This window comes from Kogia breviceps, chromosome 3 (assembly GCF_026419965.1).
Source record: "Kogia breviceps isolate mKogBre1 chromosome 3, mKogBre1 haplotype 1, whole genome shotgun sequence".
NCBI lineage: Eukaryota > Metazoa > Chordata > Mammalia > Artiodactyla > Physeteridae > Kogia > Kogia breviceps.
Window position 1 is genome coordinate 75,535,295 of NC_081312.1, and position 7,615 is coordinate 75,542,909.

Here is a 7,615-nt window from a genome sequence, read left to right on the forward strand (position 1 = left end):
GGCAGTCCAGTGGTTAGGACTCTGCGCTTTCACTGCAGAGGGCCCGGATTCAATCTCCGGTCGGGAAACTGAGATCCCACAGGCCGAGCAGCATGGTCAAAGGGCTTCCCTGGTGGCACAGTGGTTGAGAATTCTCCCACTGCACACTCCCACCCCATGGTGCGCCCTGAGGGGAAGTCAGGATGGAGAGAAACAGGAAACATTCTGTGCTCTGGATACTGGCCCTAAATAGTTAAGATGCATAACTAAGGAATAATTTCTGTGAGCCCCAGATGTTTGCATCTTCCCCATACATAGTAAAGCATTAAAATTAAATTGAGGTGTCTGCTTTTTGTGATAAGCAGTAATATTTCCATGTTCGACTATGTTTTTTTTTTTTTTTTTTTTTAAGCAAAAACTGTATATCCTGGCTCCTCTTCGGAGCAGTTCCTCAGAGCTATCTGAGAGGCTGTCTCCCAGGCTACAGTCCTCAGTAAGGTCCCCAAATAAAACTTAACTCTTAACTTTTAGTTTGTGCATTTTTCTCTGATCATCAGTGTCAAGGGCTGTTGGAAGCTATACCATATAGGAAATTCCAGGCTACATCACTCCGAGACAGGGCAACAAAATCTCCCACTTTTCTGAAAACCTGTAAGATGTAGAACTTTTTGGGGCAAGGATGACCTGGCTAGAACTGGTATTAGATTTCTCTAGCCCTCATCTCTTGTGGCAGTGCACAGAAGCATTTGTATTTTGTTTCTGTGTGCCAACCTAGCTCTACAGTAGAGGTTGGAAAGAAGTAGGAAAGTTGAACATATGGAAAATGCCTTTTATAACCAAAGTTAATAGATCCCTTAAGGCGTCCCTGTTACTGAACTTGTGTCTGCTCACCACACAGCAAAGCTAATTTACTGACACTGGGTTGTGCTGAAGGAAAGTATAGTAGTTATTGCAGGGCCCAGCCAGGAGTACAGGTGGCTTGTGTTCAGAAGACCCTAAATCCCTGATGGCTTTCAGGAAAGGGTTATTATTTTTTCTTTTTAAAAAAAAATTATTAAAAAAAATTTAATCAAAGTTTTTTTATTGAAGTATAGTTGATTTACAGTGCTGTGTTAATTTCTGCTGTACAGCAAAGTGATTCAGTTATATATATATATATATATTCTTAAATGCAACATTTGAAGTTAGGGTTGCAAGGGGCATGACTTTCTTCTGATTGGTTGGTGGTGAGGTAACAGGGTGGTGTTTCAGGAATTTTAATCATCAACCTTCTGGTTCCAACCAGTCTGGGGTCTATGTGCTTGTGCTCAGCATAGAGCCACCATCCTCCACCTGGGTGGGGATGTTAGTTTCTGCAGAACAACTCAAAGATATATGTCAGATCATTATGCATATCCTTTGAGGAGGAACTTGGGCTGGTTTATCATTGAAAAATTGTTTCTTGACTGCTTTGCCTTTGTTTCTGTGTTCCTTCACCTCCCTAATTAGTAACTGCTTGAGTCTGCTCTTTGGCACTCAGGGAAGGCCTAGGAGACCAAAGCCTTTTTCTTCAAATAAGAAACAGGGGACACAGAGGGGCTTTTGTACCAGGGAGGGTCCTGCAGGGTTCTGCTTGGTTTCATCCCCAGAGCTGGGATATCTCAGGATTAGGCTGGATCTGTTAGAATTATAGAGTGGAGAAGACTCTCAGGCCTGCTCTAGGCAGGCCTCTGAGGAGAAACATAAGGTTCTTATTTCTCCTTAGCTTCAAGGTAAGATACACTATGTGCAAGTGTATCTTGTACCTCCAACATATGTGATTTTGTAAAAGGGAAGAGCCAAATCTGACTTCATGTTGGATCTATTTCTTTTACTTTAACCTTCGATTACAGTTGCTTTAGTTCACTAAAAGGATACTGTTTATACACAACGGCCTGCCTCAGGGAACAAAGGAAGTTGGAGTAGGAGCTTGCTCCATCCACTTCATGCATTGATCTGGTATTGCAGTATCTCCAGGACTGGTGCACTCCTCTGGGGATAATAACTGAAGTTTAAAAAGCAATAACCAGACTTCCCTGGTGGTCCAGTGGGTAAGAATCCGCCTTCTAATACAGGGGGCGCAGGTTCGATCCCTGTGCTGCCACCGCAATGAGAAGCCCGCGCACCACAACGAAGAGTAGCCCTGCTCGCCGCAACTAGAGAAGGCCTGTGCACAGCAATGAAGACCCAGTGCAGCCAAAAATAAATACAGAAAAGAAAAGAAAAGAGAAGAAAAGAGGCAGCCCTAAAGAAGAGATACATAGGTTGAGATACTGGGGAAGAGGCAAAGAGCTTCCATTCCCTCTCGAGATGTGTGACCCTCCCAGCATCTGGATCTGGATGTGATCAGCAACTTATAAGTTCTTGGAACCCTTTTGGTTAGCGTTTTTTTAATGGAGGCTTCATTACATAAGCATGATTGATTATATAATTGGTCATTGGTGATTGAATTCAATCTCCAGCCCCTCTCCCCTTCCTCGATCTTGAGGAGGAACTGAAAGTTCCAACCTTGGAATCATATGGCAATCATTCCCCTGGCATCTAGCCCCCATCCTTAGGGACTTCCCAAAAGTCACTTCATGAACATAAACTCCAGTGTGGCTGAAAGGGTTTGTTACCAATAACAAAAGACATTCCTTCTACCTTTATTTGCTCTGGAGCTATTTGTGAAACTGGGGACAAAAACAAGTATTATAACAAAAGATGTTCCTATTGCTCTTACCACTTAGGAAATAATGAGGGTTTAAGGAGTTCTGTGCCAGGAACCGGAGATGAAGAACAAATGTATATTTCTGGTTATATTACACTGTCATACAAGGAAAGGGGGTTTTGGCCACACTAAGGCCAAAGTTTAAAAGATGGAGCTGTTACATGTAATAGCAGAGAGAAGCAAAAGGAGTGATCTGAAGGAGAAAGTGAAAATACAAGGGAAAAGAATTGGAAAACAGACTCTCATGCAGAGATTTTCTTTAGAAGAGTCCCCTTCTTTGGAGGAGTTGTGTTTCTTTTGATAAAGAATGTCATTTCTTACTGTAGAGAGATACATTGTAAAATCATGGCCTTTGTTTATAAGGGGACCTTCTTGCCCTTCTGCTTTCCCATTGTTTTATGATGTTGAGTGTTGAAGGGTAGCAGAATATGCCACCCCAAAATATGCCACCTTAGCATAAGGATTATTTTGAGCTGAAGGCAACTGGGAAGCAGATACAAGGACAGCTCTCTGCCCTCCTCTTATTTGCCTAAAAGCAGGACAGAAAGATGTCTCCCCTCCTCTCTCTACCAGGAAGGACAGAACTCTAGATCCTTACCAGCCCAGAGAGGGCACCAGAGGAATCTACATAACAAATGTCACTAATTAGCCCTTATTTTTCATTAATGCTTCATATATTTACTTTCTCACAATTTGCTACCCTAGAAACTCAAAGTTCTTTTTCTGTCTTATTAATTCTCTAAAAATTTATTCCTCTTTTTGTTAAGATGCTATTGTTAAAAACAAGACAACAGGCTCAAAATGGAGTCACTTATGCTAACTTAATTACAATTTCAGCTCTCCCAGAAATGGAATCTTAAACCAGTCAATCAGGGATTGCCTGATCAGTACTAGTTAGGTAATCTGCGTAATAGACCCCTGCTATCTGCTAAAGGAAAGTGACCTTGCCATAACCAATCTGCTTTTTTGTCTAGTATAATCTAATTGTTCCCTCTCCCTTCTGCCTATAGAAGTCTCTTATTTTAGATAGCTCCTCAGAGTGCCTTTCTATGTGCTGGTTGGATGCTGCCCAACTCATGAGTTGTTGAATAAAGCCAATAAAATCTTTAAATTTTACTGAGTTGAATCTTGCTTGTTAACATTATATAAGCCCAAATTCTAACCACCCTTTTGAGTTACTTGTAACTGAGTGCTCCCCTGTGTATGTGTGATGCATATGTTAGGAAAATTGTTTGTTTTTCTCTTGTTAATCTGTTTTTTGTCAGTCTAAATTATAGGGCCAATGAACCTGAGTACAGGGAAACAGTTTTTCTTCTCAGTGTTTTAGTAACAAAACAACTAAGGTCTACTCTGACTGCAGCTTCAACTTATAAATTTGATTTGCCCTCTGAGAGCCATCTGGGTTGAAGTCCCTCCAGTACCCAATATTTTGCATGCCCCAAATATTGGGGCTCTGTGCTTTGCCAACTTCTAATTATTCAGAAAAATAGGGAAGCAGACATAGTTAATTACCAGGGTTACTGATAGTTGATAAGAGCAAATATATCCTGAACATTTACTCTGTGTCAAGTGCTATGTTAAATGCTTAATGTTAACATTATCTCATTTAATCCCCACAACCTGCCAACTAAAGAAGGTCACTCTCGCCATCCAACTCTAAAAGGATTGAGTCATTAGCCACTGTGGTTGCTGACCTTCAGTACACCCTGAAAGGAGTTCAGGGCAGAGGTCAGGAATGAGGCACTCTGTGCTTTGGGAAAACTGGCAGAACAGGCCTTCAGATAGATATTTTCAGGAGAAAATTTTATGAACCCAATTGAGACAGGAGGGACGGGGGCAGGACACAACATTTAAAAGAATGACGCACAGGGGAATTTCCTGGCGGTCCAATGGTTAAGACTTGATGCTTTCACTGAAGGGGCCCGGGTTCAATCCCTGGTCAGGGAACTAAGATCCCACAAGCCATGTGGCCTGCCCCCCCCCCCAAAAAAAAAGAATGACACAGCCGTAGAGGATAGGACAAATACTGGTCAGAATCAACTAGGCCCAAGATGGGAGGAGATTCGAATTCCAGTAGACCTTGAGCCTCATTATAAGCTCACTGTGATACATGTACGCGCTAAATGACACACCCACCAGCACCATGACAGTTCTGAGGCTGGCCAAAAAAGGCCCAAAAGTGGGCAGTGGTCCAGCTCCTGGAAATCTCCGCCCCTTCCCCCAAATATTTGGAATAATCCTCCCACTTGTTAGATTATGAAATTACCCAGCCCATAAAAACGAATGACCTCGTACTCTGGGGCCTCTCTCCTGAAATGACCCACATTCTGTCTGTGGAGTGTGTAACTCCCTGAATAAATCTGCTTTCACTCTATTTCAGCTAGCTCTTGAATTCTTTCCTGCAGGAAGCCAAGGACCCTCACTTGGTGCCCCATCCCAGGGACTCTCCCAAGACCTGGGATGTGACCATCTTCTCGTGCCCCATTTTCCTGCAACACAATTTCTTGAATTTTCCCATACTTAGAAAAGCACTAAAATCATTAACTAAGATATTTGTGCCTCATGACTAGCAGTAGCCCTCTACCAAGATGTGTGCTTGATTGCACTTATCCCCAAATCACATACATGCACTTATCCCAAATCACCTCCTCCAGACCTCTTCAGAGCAGTTCCTCAGAGCTACGTGGACACTGTCTACTGAGCTCTAGTTCTCAGGAAGCCCCCAAGTAAAACTGAAACTCACAGCTCTCATGTTGCGCATTTCTACTTAAGTCGACAACCCAATAAGCCAGGTATTCTTATTTCCATTTTAAAGAAAAGGAAAATGAGGCTGTCAGACTAACTTGTCCTGGATTAGATAACTAGCAAACAGCAGAAACCCAGGATTGTCTGACTCTTGAGCATGTCCACTACTCAGGACATGACTTTTTACATATGTTAAAGTGCTGATTTAAAATACTGAAACCAACATTATGTTAGCAATTTCCCACTGAGAGATCAGTCAAAAAATGTTTCAGTGATTATAGAATCATAAACTGAACACAGAAGACCTCTTCTTGCTGTTTTAAGCAATCCAGAAAGCTTTAGGTCATTATATTCGTGTTTGACTTTGCAGATCTCAGAAAAGGATGCATTCAGTAAGTGAATTTTTCATCTCTTCTGCTTTCCCCCTTGGGAGTTCCTGTGGAGATGTTATGATAATAGTTGACATGGATGAAAGGCAGACAAAATATAGGGAAGAGACTACGGGAAGGAGCCTGGCTGATTTCCCTGAGGAATCCACTTCTAAATGATTAAAAAGCATCAGCCTAGCCTTTAAAGTTTGAAGTTGATACTGGTGAGGAAGCTACCCTCCTACTTACTGATGAAACAGGGAGAAAGGTTCAACTTGTCAGAGAAACTGATGCTTCTTGCCTTATTATATTGAAATAGGAACTGGTCTGGTTATCCACATTTTTTTTTTTTCCCTCAGCAACATAAAAGAGCTTAGACTGAACTTAAGGTCTCATAACAGTGCAAATCTCCGTGGGTGTGAATATGAATATATCTTTTTAAATAGATTGTAAATCTTTCTGAGGACATGGATTATTTCTCTTCTTTCTAGAACTAAGCAAGGTTTTGCTCATGACTGATAATCAGTACATTTGTTGATGCTGATTTGGTTCCAGTTTAAACACAAATAAGAAGTGAAAATGAAGGAAGGTTGTCGTTTACTTGCTGTTTTAGGAATTTTGCTTCAGTACCTAGGATAGTTCAAAATTATTAATAAGCTGAAAACGTACCTGGTTTGTGTACCACCTGCAGCTGAGAGTGAGATGAACTAGGTCTGGAAGGTCAGATTCATGTTAAATTAAAACAGCAGCAAAAGCCAGAAACTAAGGTGGATCTTATTTTTCAAAAAAGTTAAAATGCTAAGTATAAACAGTTAATCCCACTTGTTAAAATACAAAACCTCAAACCTTTAGTTTCCTCTGCAAAATAAATTGGCTAGGGTAGGGCTTGAACCAGGCACCAGGCAATGCTCTTGCAGGTCTTTTAGCGCTGACATCCTGGGATAGTACGACGGGTTCAAGATGTCAGCTTGGGAGTAGGAGGCTGCTAAACTTGATCATATACTCTATGCACTTTAATGGACTTTCTTCCCGCCCCTGCCCATCACCAGCTCTTTCACGACTATATCAGATTCCCCTGAGGATACCTACACTCTAGCATAACGAACTACAATTTAGCAAAACGTGGGCCCGAGGAGGCACCCAATAAATGTCTGCTGAATGAATGAACACCTGCGGGCTTAGGTTCCACCGTGCTTATTCGTAAACGTCCCCAAGGACCAGATTGCAAATCGAGTCCAGGCCCGGGTAGAGGTCGAGCTCCCCAACCCCGCTCCGCACTTCCCTCCTCCAATAACCAAGTCTAAACTGATGCCTGCTCAGTGACCGGCCGCGGTAGTTCTCACTGTGGGGCAACTTGACTTGCTCTAATGATCTGGGACAGGCATCTGCAGTTAGCGCCCTCAACAGAATTAGGACCGAGCGGGTACTGAACCAGGAAAAGCCAGACATTGCCTTAAAGCAGATCCAAATAGTTCATCTTTGAGGACGCTGGTGGACCAAAGAGAATGCTGTCCGCTGAAAAACCTCTTCCCCTCTTCCTCCCACACTATCTTGTTGCTGGAGCAACTGTGGGCGTCACCAACATGACGGCGGAAATAGCACAAAAATATACACGTCTCCAGCTCACAGACAGATCCGTTGCGCAGGCGCATTAGCTTTCTCTGGCTGTAGTTCTCATTCTGTAGGTATATTCTGCGTCTGCGCATTACTTGTTTCATGCCTTGGCCGGCCTATACGCCTGCGCAAAGTAGTAAATTGGGGAGGGCGGAGCTGGTCTACTAGCGGTGCGCATGCG